This window comes from Ursus americanus, chromosome 19 (genome assembly GCF_024610735.1).
Source record: "Ursus americanus isolate L20-20 chromosome 19, mUrsAme1.1.p, whole genome shotgun sequence".
NCBI lineage: Eukaryota > Metazoa > Chordata > Mammalia > Carnivora > Ursidae > Ursus > Ursus americanus.
The window spans coordinates 52,203,872-52,218,818 of NC_142145.1; the positions used below are offsets into that span (position 1 = coordinate 52,203,872).

Below are 14,947 nucleotides of genomic sequence, written 5' to 3' on the forward strand. Positions count from 1 at the left end.
TTTATGAAAATAATACTGAACTTGGAATCCAACAGCTTTAGCTCTAGGTCTAAGTCTGCTAATAGTAGTAGTAGCAGAAAGAAGAAGAAGAAGAAGAAGAAGAAGAAGAAGAAGAAGAAGAAGAAGCAGCAGCAGAAGGCAGCAGCAGGAGCAGGAGGGGGAGAAGGAGGAGGAGGAGGAAAGAGAGAGAGAGAGAGAGAGAGAAGCAGCACCAATTAATTATTGAACACAAATTCATAGCAAAAACTATAGTGCCTACATGGGTGACAGCTAGTCAGTGGGAAAGAGAGGGAAAGGGTCAATGAAATCTTCCTAGAGCAGGTGAGCTGAAAGTTGACACGTGGCGGGTAAGAGTTAGTGAGATGAATTCAGGAGGGAGAAGGGAAAGGTGCTCCTGGAGGAAGAACATGAATATGCAGAAGTATGTGCTGGTAGCATGAGACTTTACAGGGCATTTCATGCTTCAGTTTATCTGACTCACAGAACTTCAGGATGGGGGAATAAAAATTATGAATCCACAAAGTGAAACAGAAGCAGGACTGTGAAGTACCTTGTATGTATCAATAAAGCATTATGGAATAGAGTTTCAGTCAGGGGAGTGAAATGTCAGATTTGTGTTTGGTTTGTAGAAATACTGCTGTGGGTGCCAAAAGAGAGCTGGAGAGCAGCCAGGCCCGAGGCATGAAGGGCAAGTCAGAGGCAGGTATGGTTGGGATCTCAGTGAGATGACGGGCAGAGCTAGTGGGAGATGAAAGCTCTAGGGCTCCGATGTGGCTTTAGATATGTTGATAGTGCATATTGGGGGGGGGAGGGAAGATCCTAAGACAACAGCCAGTCTTTTGGTTTCAGCAACTAAGACGTGGGCCCCCTCACTGGGATAAGATAAATGGGGAGGGGAGACCATTTGGGAGAAGCTGAGAACTTTATATGGAAACACACTGAGCTCTTAAGGCTGAGGGGACATTAAAGGGAAGTTATCTACTGGGCAGGGGTCTGTGGAAGCTCAGGATTCAGAGTGAAGCTGGGCTTCACTATCCCTAAATGAAACCTTGGAAGTTGTTGCAACCCCCCAAGAGGACGAATTGAGAAGGGACAAAACCGCAGGATAGAAACCTGGGGAACACCACATGATAGGAAGAGGAACTGGTAAAGGATGCTGAGTCTGGGGAGGCAAAGAGGTGGCAGGAAAACCAAAGTGAGTGTGAAACCTCAAAAGATGACCAAAAAAATATTTTAAATAGGAGGAGTGCTTATGAATACAAATATTTCAGAGAAGTTGAACAAGATAAAGACCTGGAAGTGGCCATTAGGTATTAAAACAGAATAATCATAGATGACCTCACCAAAACTAGCTTCCACGAAGATGGAGAGTGGTGGTCCGATTACAGTGCTTGAAGAATGAATAAAAGTGAAGCAGGAAACAGTAAAGCTTCTGTAAAGCTGGGCAGTAAAGGGAAAGGAAGAGCAGAGGCTGCCAGCCCTGTCAACCTAGAACCCAGATCCAGGAAGGGTTTCTTTTGTTAAGATGGAAATATTGAATGTAATTATGTGTCATGGCAAAGATTCCTTTAAAGAGGGAAATAATAACATAGAATGAAGAAAGTGGATGATTAATAGCGTAGATCCGATGAAGGTGAAACTGGATGAGATCCAGCAGAAAAAAAGGGAAGATAAGCCTCGAAGGGGGGCAGGGGGCTCATCGTGCCACAGTGAGAACAAATGTGCGTGTCATCCTTGCGCGGAGGCCATGCTAATCTCCGTAGCGTTCCAGTTTTAGTATATGTGCTGCCAAAGCAAGCGCATCACAGTGGGAACAAAGAAGGGGGAACCAGGAAAGCTGATAAAGTTAAGCGCAGAGCTATAGGAAGTTGTGAGAATTCCCGTGATATTGTTCTCTGCCTGTGTTTTTCTTCTCTCAGTTCAGCAAGAGTCAAAGTCGTTTGCTGAGAATAGAGATTAAGTCATAGCATAGTGGGTTTGAAGAAAAATTACATTAAAATAATAGCATGGGCAGAGAAAGAGAAGAACTGATTAGGAAACAGAAGGATCACCAGGCAGTCCAGGGAAGCAAGGCTTGGTTCGAGAGCACGGATGTATGAGTTAACAGAGGCACCAAAACGTGGCTGTCAAGTCCTCTCTGGGGGTCTCGCTGGTGGGGTGTGGGCATTGAGAAATTAGCCTATTGGACCAACTTCAAACCAGGCGTTGTAGAGCCAGGGCCACGGAAGGGGACAGAGTCCAGGGAAATAAATGGCAACGATTTCATTTGTTCCCTCTCACATCTCTACAAAAAAAGGTATTCTTGCCCTTGTATCACTCATGGAGGTTTATCTTTGCTCCGTCTCAGTCCATCTGCACATCTGCACGGGCTGAGTTAAGAGTCAGCTGGGCCTTCAGAAGCAAAGCCACCGCTCACTCCCTGTACCTCACTGCCTCTCTGGGACCTTGGCACTACCAACCGAAACAGAGGGAAGGGGTTAAGGGCTAGGTCCCACTCCCCCTCCGGGACAACTCTGTTCCCTCTGTTTTGTCACATAAATCCAGGTTATACACACGAAGCATTTTAGCCGCCCGGAAGGAAAGCACTATGCTAATTTAGAGGATAGAAAAATGGTGTACCAAATTGCTCAGAGCGATGCTCACACAGTGACAAGCTCATTTACGATACAGGATTATTAAAACCCAATCGCTGTTTTTTGGGTTCCAACTGGTTTTCATTTGCCTCAGCAGCAGATGCTCTATGCTGGGAAAAATGAGAAACGATCTTCAGAGGGGGCACTGTAAGGCTTTCCAGCAGACGCTGTAAACCAGAATCCCACAGTTCTCAAAGCACGGATCTCATTTCCCCGACCCTTTGGTGGTGATTTACGTGATTGTACCGAAGCTATCCTCGTAACACTGGAAAGTAGGCAAAACGGTATTTTATGATTAGGTATGCAATTGTAGCCTAAGAATTTAAAATGTTTTAACAAGACTGTTCCAATTCCCACTGGATGGATAGGGAACTCAGCAAAGACGGGTGGCCGCTCCTCGCTCCTTACTTGGAGCTCTCGCGAAACTCCTCGGTAGCCCCCAGAGTTCAGAGAGCGTGACCAGCCTCAAAGCCTAAATAATTTTGAATATTGAACTCTTTGGAGGAGTGGGCCTATGTAAATCCAATAAATACATTCATTTTTTAAAGGGAATCTTATTTAGTGCCTTCTTTCAGGGCCCCCAAATAGGGCCTGATCTCTGGAGCGCCAGGAGAAATGAGATGGGACTCTGGTGCCCCAGCCCTGCCCTGACCCCCCTTCTCTCGGAGTTGCCCTCTCTTGGTCTCCCTTCCTCTTTTGCAGAGGAAAGACAGCCGATCAGAGGCCCTGATGATGAAGTCTGGCACGTTCTATACAAGGGCATGAACACCCAGAAGAAAGGCAGCCCCAGATGGAGGCCAAGAAGCCAATCCTGGTCAGAACAGGCTCAAGAAATGGGAAGTACTCGATCCCACTCGGTCCTTTGCCAAATCCACAGGGAAGCAACCTTTTGCAGGAACTAAGCGACCTCTAACTTGTCCCTGTGATAAATGTCTGATACAGAATTTATCAGCCAAATTGCTACTGAATGCTTTTTATATCATTAAACAGTAATGCATACACTGAAAGAAAAGGTATTCCAATATGTAATTTTAAAGGCAATGTGTAACTTATCCATCAGTTTTACTGGAATAATCTTTAAAGCTCTTAAATTGCAAGTTTTGGTTTTAGTTTTTTTTCCTTATGTGAATACTTAGGAAACTGCTACAGTCTTCACAATGTAAGACTACAAGAATTAGCATCGGTTCTTGCTGGAACTTTGCGCCCTGCTAACATTGCTAGGGTGCTCACTATTGTCTCTTGTGTAGCAGCTGATTACTTTACATTAAGTATGTACAGCAGACACCTTTCATAAGACCGCAACGGGACATGAATGTGTGAACAACTCCATCCCATATCATCAGATTTTAAAAAATTCAGGGTGCTTGAGTGGTTCAGTAGGTTAAGTGTCCCACTCTTGATTTTGGCTCAGCTCATGATCTCAGCGTCATGGGATTGAACCCTGTGTCAGGGTCCCCATTCAGAGGGGTGCCTGCTTCTCTCCCTCTCTCTGCCCCTCTCCCCACTTGCGCTGTCTCTCTCAAATAAATCAACCAGTCCTTAAAAAAATAAAATTTCTCAAACCTAACTATTGTCTATAAAGGAATCTGTGTCATCTAAGAGGCCTCTCTGATTTTTGCTCTTTCTCCACGGGTCTGTTATAACCAATTAAAATATTTTCCAAATAAATAAATAAATAAATAAATAAATAAATAAAAAATAAATAAAAATAAAATGTTTTCCACTGCTGTATTTCTACTTGACACATGGAATTCCATTTTACTTAAAAGATTCATTAGAGAACAAGCAGTTCTTTGATAAGAAAACAATATCTCCTATTAGCTTAGATGCTGGGGTAAGCTGACATTATGAGCCATCTAATAGGATGGCAGCACCAGCTATGAATAATTGTATCCTGAAGTGTTCATTCTGAATGCAGTCAAAACCTGATACTTTGCACTTCAAATGTGACTAGTGCAAACTGAGATGTGGTTATAAGCATAAGATACACACCAGATTTCAAAGACTTAGAGTAAAACTAAAAAGTAAAATTGATCAACAATAATTATTATATCAGTTGCATGTTAAAACGATTCGATTTCGACTCTATTAAGTTAAATATAAAATATACTATTAAAATGAATTCCACCTCTTCCTTTTTACAAATTTCATGTGGCCACTAGAAAATGTAAGATCACCAACATGGCTCTCCTTTGGGGTTCACATTACACTTGTATGGGAGAGTGCTGCCTTACACTCAACTTGTAGTTCATAGGAAATACAGGAGAAAGAAGTTAAAAGGCTCCAAGTGGAAAGAATTAGCTAAATCTAAACTGGGGGAGGTACTACAACAGACCTCCCAAGAGCATGGGTCACAGCCTGCTGCTGGTCTGCATAACCACCATTTGTTAACAGCCTACAAAAAGACGCGGAGTTTGCACAAGAATCTACATCCTACACGTGATGCTGCATGGTTTAGATGACTTCATTGTCATAGCAAAACTTAGCCAACAAAGAAAACTGGTCCCCTCATATTGGGAGGAAGAGAGGATAACTATAAAAGACATTTTGGGACAACTGGGGAAATATTAATATGTGCTGGGGCAAGAAGGAGATTAACTGTGCCTTCTCACTCCAGGCTATTCTTTTGAACTTCCCGAGGCAGGGTTTGAGAGAGAAGCCAATGAACTCTTCCTGATGTGGGTTCTAGACTCAAAGGCAACGAACCATCCAACAAGCTATCTTACCTTGTTTTTAGCCCATGCAGTGCAAAAGTAGAAAGAGATCAAAGTCTACTGACTTTACAGTAGAATCACATTGCCCAAGAGACCCCGAGGTTGGCCAGCAATGCTGTGTTTCTGCTAAGTCCCTAAAGCAATGCCTAGGCTCTGAACCCATGTCAACAGAAAATGGGTCACCAAAACTACAACCACCAAAAGGAACATCTTCTGGATTATTCATCTCAGGTGACCAAACAGGGTAATGAGCAAAAGAGATCCTGCCTGAGTTCAGAACCAAAAAGAGCCAGATACTTAGTCAAAAGATGGAGTTTCCATCCTCTGTAGGTCAGAAGTCCTTGCTAATTTTGTGTAATGAGATATCAGATGGACCAGTGACCCTGTTTGTTGTTTTCCATACTCCCCCTTTCCAATATGGGAGGTGATTTTTAAACCTTTATTGTGAAAAATTTTAAGCATACCCCAAAGTAAGAAAAAACCAAAAAACCCAAAAAAACACATCATATAATGAACACCTTATTACTGAATTCAACAATCATCAACGTTTTGCTAATCTCTTTTCATCTCTTGCCCCATTTTCTTCACTGCAGTATTTTAAAGCCAATACCAAAGATCATGTTGTGTCAGGAATAAATTAAGTGGGAGTTTTAAACTTTTTTATTACACTGATCTTCTTTTTCTGTAACCATTTTATAGTGAATAATTTGCAATGATGAAACTTTTCATTTAACACATGTGACCAGATCATCAGAAGCTACATGCCATGTGCATAAGACATAGAGGTCCTGAACCATGCACCTGACCACGATAATAACCTTATGCACCTTTGGTAGGTCTCCCACTGGTGAGGAGCTGACTGCATTTCCAATTGTATGGAGTTAGGGACTTTTGAAGGTGTATATTCATATGCAGAAATGATATGAACCCCAAATTGCTCTTTTTGGGTTTCAATTTCCCGTATTTCTTTGGTAAGAAACGTCTTTCCAAGTCAAATATAAAACTCAACTGATTCAAAAACTAATAATGCTTTGTGCTTGTTTCATGCTTACAATGTATTTTCACATGGGCAAACTTTTTTTCTTTAAGACAAAATGGATTCTGAATAAATCGAAGGCACAAAATCTGAATCTAAAACCAGTCCCTCATTGTAGGATCTGAGCCAGATAAGGTGAGCTATCTTTTTCTTTGTCAAGCTCAGGAAGAAAAAAAAAAATCTTGATTTGCATTACCCTCAAGAAATTTACATGAAAATGGAGGTGTTGGAGGAGGTGTGCGTGAAAGACTCCCGCAAGAGGTGGAGGAAGGAGGGCAGACATTGCTGGAAGTCACAGCTAAAGTCGTAGAGCATGTTTCTCAGTGCTTTGCCATTCCGGTAGGCAAGCTTCTTTTGGCACCAAGCTGAAGAGGCTACACATTGTCAGCCAGAATATTGAGGGTGCTAAGATCTCGTACAGTGTAAAAATTCTGTTTACCGGCTGCTGAGAAGCAGTGAATATTCCAAAGGTTTCTTCTAGGTTGAGCCTTCTAGGTTTCCTGGCTTCTTAGTGACACAGCACAACACTTGTCAGGGGTGCAAAAGTCTAAAATAGGTCACCCTCCTCTCTGTAAAGAGGTTTAGCTCACACCAGGTTTTTAAAAAGTGCTTATTCATTCTAAAACAGCCTCGAGGAGAAATGGCAGTGACATTGAGAAGATGTCCTAGGATATTTTAGGGAGATAAAAGTGGCTTTTCCTTTAAGAACTTCTTTGAGATCATTATTTTCTGGCTGAATATTTGTTTGGGTTTATTTTACTATATTAACTTCTAAATTAATTTTTTTAAACTTTTAGCTAAGATAGTTTACCTAATTTGTTATCTACGTGAAGCAAATAAGTTTGTCATTGTGGTCCTCTGTTGATTCATGACACTGAAAATGTACCTCAGTAGCATAAGAAAAATAAAAGGACTAAATGTGCAAATAGACCATGGCCAGACCATGTAGAACTACAGAATTTTGACCCACAACCTCTCCAGCAATAGGTCCAGACAATCAGAGTTTATCAGACAGCTGGTTTCCCTTTTACGCGCCCTGGCTTCCACTCAGGAGCAACCCGAGAAAGGCAAATACATACCCCAAACCAATCTCAGAAGAGGCTCTAGTATGCCCACTTCCAGCTTCGCCAGCCAACACCCTCCACCCAGGGCATACGTGAGCCTTCCTTTTTCTCCCCCCACTATAAAGTTCTCCCACTCTTCTGCCTGCCTCAGAGTCTGCCAAACACAGGGACAGTGGCCAACTTTCTTTCTACAGCAAGCCCTAGATAAATAGTCTACATTTGTTCCAGTAGGGATGGTCTCTGCTTATTTCCATAGTTTCCTGAAGGTGTCACCAAAGTCGTATGTTCTGTCCTCTGCAGCAAATCCCAGTGTTTGACCAGATGTGTGCAGTGCCCACAGAATCTCTTTGTCACTAGCTGCTGGCAGCTTGTGGAGGTCTTGCCAAAGTAGTAAGTCAGCGCCAGGTCTCATCCCCACTCCGCTTGCCTTGATGGAGATCCTTGGCTCTTTATCCTCAGTTCAGTAATGAGGCTTTATTGTTGATTCTCATTTGTTTGGGTCCTACGTGGAATGAGGCTGCTCCTTTTCCTTCTGTTTTTGCTCTTTTGTGCTCCTGTTTTGTGCTGGGCCATTTAAAACCATTGTTCATTATAAGAAGGAGAATCACAGGGCAGAACGCAGGAGAGACCCTATAAACCTATTCGTCCATCCAGCCCCACAGACTGGTGAGTTTGTAGTTCTCACAGAATCCATGTTCACTTGTACAACTTTGCTGTGGGTCATCAATAAAACCAGATGAAGCTCTTTCCCCTCTCATTTTTTTTTCCTTCCTGTGAGCTTGGCTTGGATCCAAAGAGAACATTCTTTCTGGTTTTCCTTCTGGGGGGTGGAATGGGGCAGGACGGCAGGGTAGGGTGGGTGCCAGTTGTCAGGTCTGTGCTCACAGGCAGCCAGCCATTAGGTTGGGGCCCTGAAACTGGGGGGAGCAAGCATCACAAGCATTACATTCCTACTTACCATGGCTGACTCTTGTGGGGTGTCTCAGTCTAAATCCTCTCCCCTACGTGTAAAAACCCTTGCCTCCTCTGTGTACTCTCCTTACAATATCATTTTATATTATAAATTCTTAAAATATAAATTCTTGTGCATATCTTTCTAAATGGCACAACTTCATCAGGGATGACTTGGGTCTTCAGTGGCCACTCTGGGAAATGTTTGATTTGAACAAAATTGGTCATTTGAGAGGTATCTTAGGAAAGAAAAGGAGTAAGATCTCACACGTTCAATGGGCAGCATCTTATGACTGATATGCAGACTCCGAAGGAAATGCTGACGCAAACCTTGTCTCAATTAAAGATTCTTTGGCCAAAGCAAATGAGCCAGCTGACGAACTGAAGCAAGAGCAGACTAGATTTATTTTCCTAGTGAATATTGTCCCTTCTGTCTTCCTGTTGCCTCCCTAAATCCAGTTGTCCCTCTAACCCTTATCCTTCTGATCTCTTCTTGTACCTCCTCTATGTTCTTCCCTTGTCCAGAGCTGCTATCTTTCCCCTAAAACTCTTATACCTTCAAATACTGGCTGTCTCCAAGGATTTATTCCTCCCATGAGCCAAGTATGCAGGCAACTGTAACTTAATCCTTGGACTCCAGCTGAAACAAGAGCTATTAATAAGGATTTACCTAAACCAAGACAAGACCAGCAACTACAGATAAACCTTGGAGTTCAGTTCCAGACCACTGCAATAATAGCACCCATGGCACTGACACCGAGTCAAACGAATTTTTTGGTTTCCCAGTACATATAAAGTTATGCTTACGTTATACTGTAGTGTATTAATTGTGCAATAGCATTATGTCTGAGAAATGATATACATACCTTAATTTAAAAATATTCAGGGGCGCCTGGGTGGCACAGCGGTTAAGCGTCTGCCTTCGGCTCAGGGCGTGATCCCGGCGATCTGGGATCGAGCCCCACATCAGGCTCCTCCGCTATGAGCCTGCTTCTTCCTCTCCCACTCCCCCTGCTTGTGTTCCCTCTCTCGCTGGCTGTCTCTATCTCTGTTAAATAAATAAATAAAATCTTTAAAAAAATAAATAAATAAAAATATTCAATTGCTAAAAAAAAAAGCTAACTACATAGAAACTTTCAGTGAGTCATAAGAATTGATCATAGATCACCATAACAAATATATTAATAATGAAAGAGTGTAAAATGTTGTGAGAATTACCAAAATGTGACACAGAGACACAAAGTGAGCAAATGCTGTTGGAAAAATGGCACCAACAGATTTGCTCAATACAGGGTTACCACAAACCATGAGTTTGTAAGACAAACAACCAACCAAACAAACAAACAAACAAACAAACCCACCAGTATCTGTAAAGCATAATAAAGCACGTAGAGCACGTGTGCCTGTATTCAGAGAATTTAGAATCCTTCTGGGTAGCCCTGGGTTCCCTGACCAATATTAACTCGTACACATGTTGGTTGGAACCTCATATCGAATGCTAGATGACAAAAGCTAATTAGATTCACCTGGAAAAGGACCTACAAGATCCTTCTTTCTTTTCATTTAATTCCAGTGTTATATTAGTTTTAGGGGTGTAATATAGTGATTCAACAATTCCATTTATTACTCAGTGCTCATCAAGGTAAGTATACTCTTAATCCCTTTCACCTACTTCACCCATCCCCCACCAACCACCTCCCCTCTGGTAACCATCTGTTTGTTCTCTATACTTATGAGTCTATTTCTTGGTTTGTCTCTTTTTTTCCTTTGTTGGTTTGCTTGTTTCTTAAATTCCAATATGAGTGAGATCATATACTATTTGTCTTTCTCTGACCGGCTGATTTTGCTTAACATTATACTCTCTAGCTCCATCCATTTGTTGCAATGGCAAGATTTCATTCTTTATTATGGCTAAGTAATATTCCATTGTATACATATACCACTTCTTCTTTATCCATTCATCAATTGATGGACATGAGCTATTTCCATAATTTGGTGATTGCAAATAATGCTGCTATAAAAATAGGAGTGCATATATCCTTTTGAATTAGTGTTTTCATATTCTTTGGCAAAATGCCCAGTAGTATGATTACTGGATCATATGATAATTTTATTTTTTAATTTGTTGAGGAACCTCCACGCTGTCTTCCACAGTGGTCGTACCAGTTTGCATTCCCATCAACAATGCACAAGCGTTCCTTTTTCTCCACATCCTCGCTAACACCTGTTGTCATTCTTGTGTTTTCTATTTTAGCCATTCTGACAGGTGTGAGGTGGCATTTCTTTCCAGAATATACCCAAGAGCCAAAAGGGGCCTGAAAAGTAGGACAAAATCTCCGAACTACTCCAAGAAATTTTTGAATACAGATCAGTTGTATCATAATTTTTTCTGCAAATGGAGAAAAGATAAAATGATAAGAGATTTTTATAACAGACCAGGGAATACTTTCTTTTTTTAATTAATTAATTTATTTGAGAGAGAGCGTGCACACAGGAGTCAAGGGCTGGGCAGAGGGAGAGGGAGAGAAATCCTCAAGCAGACTCCTTGCTGAGCACGGAAGCCTACATGGGGCTAAATCTCAGGACCCTGAAATCATGATCTGAGCCGAAATCAAGAGTCAGATCCTCAACGTACTGAGCCACTGAGGTGCCCCTAGGCAATACTTCCTAACATTTGAAAGTTAACGAAGGTGCCAATGTAACAGCAGTCCTTTTATCTCATTTTGTCAATGGAATTAAACCTGAAATCGGAGACCTAATTCAAAAACAGAAATTGAAATGAGAGACAGGGCCTTAACATGAATTATAACACCCAGTACAGCATTTTAAAAGAGCTGTCTGATGAAATTAGACAGGACCCCAAATAGACTTATGACCCTGCAGATCAAATAGTTGTGTGACCCATTTCCCAATTTACCACCTTTTGACAAGAACATGTGTAAATATTGTAAACAGAAGGAACATAGGAAAAAATATTGCTTTTTTTTTTTTTTTTTTTTTTACAAAATAGAAACGACATAGAAATATCCCACAATTCAGATCAATGATGGTGCTCTTAGGAAGGAAAACGTACCCAATATTCTGCCTTACACTTAAACACTTAAGGCAGATTAAATATAAATATAGATAGTTACTCTCATCGATTCCTGATAGATACAAGCAATATCCTTTCTACATTAAACACTTCTAACTGCTCAATCTCTGAATTCTTCTCAGAGAAAACATACAACGACGACAGGTATTTCAAATACCCCACGTATTTTCCCTATCTCCTAATAATTAACTGTAACCCTTGGACACATAACTAAAAATATTTCTTCCTGCTCCATGATACTACTCTTGCAAATTTAATGAGGACTTACTTTGCAAATGGGATTGTACAAATACACAGCACAGAAACTATTCCTCGTGGTTCCAAAGCACTCCTCTAGCCAAAATCAAATTGTATCTGCCCTGGATATGTAGTTTTTTCCTTTTTTGTTATATTTGATGCATATTCAGATCTTGGTACCATATTTGACCCTCTATGGGGTAAAATTCCAATAGCATAGGAAAAATAATTTGATCAGAGCCTAGTGAAGTTCACATTGATCCTACTGGTACCTAAACTTACCCAATATCCTTTGAAGCCAAAAGCAAAGGAAGGGCTCAAACCAATATTTGAAAGACTTCTAAGCAAAGGTCTTCTCAGACCCCATAGTAGCTCCGTAACACTTTTATCCTGCCATTATACAAGCCGAATAGATGAAGATCTCAGGTCTTTCCTAGATCTCAAGGCCATCAACAAAATGGATATCCCTTACTTCCCAGCAATACCTAACCCGAACACCATCTTGTTATTGATTCTGCTTCAAGCCACCTACTTCACTGTAATAGATTTCTGCTTTGCCTTTTTCGGTATGCCTCTGCACCAGCGGAGTCAATACCTTTTGCTAATCTCTGCTAAACACAAATAATAGTAACTATCTTCCTTACAAAATACTAGAAGTGATCTACACAGGAGCTCTGATTCTGATAATAGCAAAGTAACTTATGTCTTATTCACCTATACACATTTATAACACGTATAAAGCCTGGATAAAAAGTATTTAAGTACAGAAATACTTAAAGGCACTCAAGAAGGAGTTTGCCACAATTACCAGTTGGAAATTTCAACCTTCTTCTCTTGGTAATCGATAGAACAACAGTTGAAAAAGCAGCAAGGATATACAAAACTTGAAAAGCACAATCAACCGACGTCATTTAATTGAAATTTATACAACAAAATGCCCAAGAATGACAGGATGTACATTCTTCTAAAATGCCTTTGGAATGTGTACAGAAATGGACTATACAGTGGGCTGTAAATCAAGTCTGGATGAATATAGAAAGACTGAAATGATTGACCAGTTTGAAAAACAAAATTATACTTCATAACCTCCTAGTAAAAAAACAACAAATGAATAAAAACAAAACAAAACTTCAGGCTTAAATGTCTTTACTTATGAATTCTACCAATCATTAAATATATAAAGCCGATGTTACATAAAATCTTTTAGAAAATATAAAATGAGGGGCACCCAGGTGGCTCATTCAGTTAAGCAGCTGCCTTTGGCTCCGGTCTTGACCTCAGGGTCCTGGGATTGAGCCCCGCATCATCAGGCTCTCTGCTCAGTGGGGAGCCTGCTTCTTCCTCTCCCTCTGCCTGCTGCTCTACCTACTTGTGCTCTCTCTCTCTCTCTCTCAAATAAACAAATAAATAAAATCTTAAAAAAAAGAAAATATAAAATAAAAAAAATAGTTCCCAGAACATTGTACAAGGTCAGTATTATCTAGATAGTAACACGAAGAATATATTACAAGAAAAGAAAACTACAGGTGAATATGTCTCATGAATATAGACACAAAAATCCTTAATGAGATATTAGCAGGTCAAAACAAGCAATATGTAAGGGATAGCAAATTATGAGCAGATAGAGTTACCCTAGGAATGAAAAGTTAGCTTGATATTTAAGAAGCCAATCAATTTAATTCTCTAATTTAACAGATAAAAATTTTTTAAAACCCTCACCATATGATCATCTAAATAAATAATAATTTATTATTATTAAAGAAAAATAATTTGGTGAAATTCAACACCATTCATTATTCGTGCAAAAAGGAATTGAAGGAACTTTGTCAACTAGAGTTTTGTTTTTCTAAGCCTACAAAAAACCAACAGGTAACACACATACAATTTCGATCAAAGGTGATGTGATCAGAATCGATAGAAATTTTCTATACAAGTGACAAGCTACTCCTTGTACATGAGGGTTGGAGAACAATTTCTTCCCTCTGTTTATATACAGAAAAGGACATAAAAGAAGAAAGAAGCACCTTTGATCCTTGGAGACAGGATGGAAAGGATCTTGGGTTCTGACCTTAACTTGTAGAAAGTCAATAAAATCACTCTTCAGGCAACGGATAGCTGCATGTGTCTGAGTTTTTATCACCTAGAAATGGCTCTTGAAGAAAATTCTGTAATGCTTTTCAATGACAAACAGAAGCCTTACACACTCTCCATGCACACACATACATATTATGTGCAAATCTGTTAGCTGAGATATTGTCATGCACTTCTTTTTTTTTTTTTTAAAGATTTTATTTATTTATTTGACAGAGACAGCCAGCGAGAGAGGGAACACAAGCAGGGGGAGTGGGAGAGGAAGAAGCAGGCTCATAGCGGAGGAGCCTGATGTGGGGCTCGATCCCATAACGCCGGGATCACACCCTGAGCCGAAGGCAGACGCTTAACCGCTGTGCCACCCAGGCACCCCTTGTCATGCACTTCTGCTTCTATCTTTCCTGTACATCACCAATAGGAAGCCTGAGCAAAGGTGAAATATAATACTGTTTGTAAAAGCAAATCACTTTACCCTTCTGGATTTTACTTTCCTCATCTATTAAAATGAGGGAGAGGAGCTAGGTGACCTTTAATATACTTTAAACTCTGTCATTACATCCTCTTAAGTTTGGTATGCTAGTGACCTGTGGATAAAAACAGAAAATTATGAAAATTTTCTTTTCCATTTGGACATTTTTCTCTGCGTCTGGAGGTAAATTACTGTAGATTGTGTTTTCAGAGTTCCTTTGTCAGCCAGCTTTCAGTTGAAATATGCCAATGAGAGACAGCAGGAAAAAAAAGATAGAAATCCTAGAGAGAGATAATAGATTTCCTCCCAAATTCTCACTGTTTGGTGCTACATATTTGCTAGTGGGTACGTTCCCTCAGCTCCCACCAGGCAGCCTCTACTCGCGTTCCCTTCTTTTGGGAGAGGTAATGGCTTTGTTCTGGCTAGTTTCTATGTGTTTCATCATCCCTTTACCCTGGATAAACCTCTGAAAGCAGAACTTTAAAGTTTCTTTGTTGAAACATCTAGGGTAAATTTCATTTCATGCTGAGATTTTTGAGAAGCCAAAAACCCAAGTCATCACTCACATCAATGGATAGATCATTCAGACAGAAAAGCAACAAGGAAACATCAGCCTCAAATGGTGTGTTAGACCAAATGGACTTAACAGACACACGCA

At 40.5% G+C, this 14,947-nt stretch overlaps 1 pseudogene; it reads right to left on the bottom strand.

The window, feature by feature from the left end:
- Window positions 1–1,705: 1,705 nt before the first annotated feature.
- Window positions 1,706–1,801, bottom strand: LOC123782105 (U6 spliceosomal RNA; annotated as a pseudogene).
- Window positions 1,802–14,947: the final 13,146 nt, after the last annotated feature.